Source organism: Chrysochloris asiatica, unplaced genomic scaffold (assembly GCF_000296735.1).
Source record: "Chrysochloris asiatica unplaced genomic scaffold, ChrAsi1.0 scaffold00288, whole genome shotgun sequence".
NCBI lineage: Eukaryota > Metazoa > Chordata > Mammalia > Afrosoricida > Chrysochloridae > Chrysochloris > Chrysochloris asiatica.
The window spans coordinates 568295-571173 of record NW_006408806.1 but is presented as its reverse complement, the minus strand read 5'-3'; the positions used below and the strand labels follow the sequence as shown (position 1 = coordinate 571173).

Here is a 2879-nt window from a genome sequence, read left to right as displayed (position 1 = left end):
TGTGAAGCTGATGATGTGCCCTGTAAACTTTCACTCAATGCAAAATAAAAACATTTAATAAAAAACAAAACAAAACAATGTGGTTAATGTAGAACCCAAAGCAAAACAAAGCTATTCAAAGAAAGCTCATATGTACAACCATAAAATATAACTTAAAACATTTTAGGGGAGAAGCAGGAAGCAGTAAAGTTGAAGAGTAAACTATCAATGTTACCTTGTATGGCTAGCATTTACAAAGCATTTGTATAGACATTATGTCATATAAACATCACAACAGCACTGAAGGCACTTCTGAAAATTAGGCTGAAGGAAGTAGACAGCTTTAAAATCACAGCATTAAGATACCCTTTTCATCATTCCAGATATTAGATGTTGTTGCCAACCACAGTTTTACTCCTGGCTTTGTAGTACATCAGGGGCTCAACCCCTTGCATTTTGCATCTGGCCTTATTCTTCTCAACCATACAATCCAGACTCCTATAGCCAGCACCCAGTCATATGAACATGCAAGTCCTACCCTTACCATCTATCTTGTGAATATTCTCCCTACTCAAACAATTGTTATTTGCCAATTATCTTAGGTTTTTGCTGTATAAAATATTTAAGTTTTTCAAGTAGTCAAACATAATGATCATTAGTGCTCAACTACAGTGTTTTGAAATATAGGCTTCTCCATTTTAAGAGTATACATTATTTTATATTTTCTTCTAGGACTTTTATAGATTAGTAGTATTACATTTAATCTTGTAATCCAACTTAATTTTTTTTCTAAATTGTTGCTGGATCCTTACACATGCATAGCTCTCCACTGTCTAATGATATGGCACCTAATCCTACATTTATTCAGAGTATTTGTGGTACTCTATTGTCAGAGTATCTACAAATTTATTTAGAAAATGTTTTATTGTGAATTATGTGATAGTTTACATGGGAGAACATTAGTTTTACATTCATCCAATCATATATCATTTCATTGCCATGGTTGCAATCCCCTCCATGCATCATCAACCAACCAAAGGGTATACACTACAAGCCTGCCCGCGCCCCCCGCCCCCCCATCCCCAGTCGTCAGCACACAGCCCCTCTCCCTCTCTGGGTCTAAAGTCCCCAGCTGCTCCATCTTTCCATGTCACGGTCTCTGCCTCCATCTCTGGTGTCACTGCTTCTCTGGGTAGGGTCCCACTCTCCACTCTTCTCCCCTGATGGTCTCAAGGACCTCTGTTCCTAGACTGCAAAGTCAGTCACTCCCCTCCTTTTGCTACAAAATGTCTACCTTTACATTTCCAATCCTCACAGTCAGTCCTGATAACAATTATTCACTATTGTATCACAAGAGATCTATCCCCATCTCCTTTTATCAGCACCGCCCAGACAGATTGGATATTTAAAATTTTTGCCAAGTGCGTTTAACCCTGAGTAACTGAGGCCCCCCATTTTTAGATTATTTTAGATGAACTCAATCAAGCTTTAACATTTTTAAAATTAGTATGCATCTTAGAATCAAGGTTATTAAGTACTGCTAAGTCGGCTCCAATTCATAGTGACCCTTTCTAGGATTTCCAAGACTGGATATCTTTGTGGGAGTAGGAATCTTTCTTCAGAGAAGCAACTGGAGGATTCAAACCATTGACTCTGTGGTTAACAGCCCAAAGTGCAACCCACTATGCCACCAGGGCTCCATAATTTAATTTGCGCCATGGTTTTCTTTCTTGTGGTATATAAAATGGCATGACTTTCATCCAGTGACATCTTAGAAGAAAATATTCTCTATTATATATAAGAAGCATCACATGTACTAGATTTAGGTCTAATTTTAGACTTTCTATTCTGTTGCATCAATCTTGCCATCTTTTCAGCACAAATCATACTCACATTTAATGTTACTTTTACAACATTATTTTAATTTGTTTTCCTCTTAAGCATTATCTTTGCTTTTTTAAAATTTCTCTACTAGCATTCTCTAGTATATATTCACACCCTATTTCCATAATAGCTATTTTCAACATAAACTAGGATCTTGTGAAATAATAGAAAATGTCAAGTCCCACCCAATGATGTTAGGTGCTGTGGAATCATTTCTGATTCATAGTACACAGACCCTATGTACAACAGAATGAAAAACTACCCGCTCCGGCACTATCCTCACAACTGTTGCTATGCTTCAGTCCACTGCTGCTGCCACTGTGTCAATCCATCTTGTTGGGGGTCTCCTCTTTTTCACTGATCCTTCACCTTACCAATTATGATGTCATTCTCTAAGGACTGGTCCCTCCTAATAACATGTCTGAAGACTGAAAGACAAAGTCAGGTTATCTTGGCTTCTGAGGAGCCATTCTGGTTGTAATTCTTCCAACACAGATTTGTTTGTTCTTCTGACAGTCCATGGTACCTTTAAAATTCTTCTCCAACACCATTAACTCAAATGCATCAATTATTCTATAGTATTCCTCATTCACTATCCAATTTCCACATATGAGACTACCAAAAATACCATAGTTTGGGTCAGACACACCTCAGTCCTCAAACTGACACATTTGCTCTCGAATATCTTAAAGAGGTCCTGTATAGCAGATTTGCCTAATGCAATTCTTCATTTGATTTCTCGACCTTTGCTTTCATGTATGTTGATGGTGGAGCCAAGCAAAATGAAGTCTTTGACAGGTTCAATCTTTTCTTTGTTTATCGTGATGTTATTTATTGGTGCAGTGCTGAGGCTTTGTTTTCTTTACATTGAGGTGCAATCCCTTCTGAAGGCTTTGGTCTTTGATCATATGTTATTGGTGTTAAGCGCCATCAAGTTGGTACCCACTCATAGCAACCTTATGCCCTGCAGAACAAAACACTGCCTGATCCTGGGCCAACCTCACTATTGTTGCCAC

General features: G+C 38.0%; 1 protein-coding gene across 1 annotated transcript in view; it reads right to left on the bottom strand.

Annotated features, from left to right (window-relative positions):
• The window catches only part of PDE5A (phosphodiesterase 5A, cGMP-specific), a 283278-nt gene that overhangs the window by 138905 nt on the left and 141494 nt on the right, over window positions 1–2879 (bottom strand). The window lies entirely within an intron of this gene.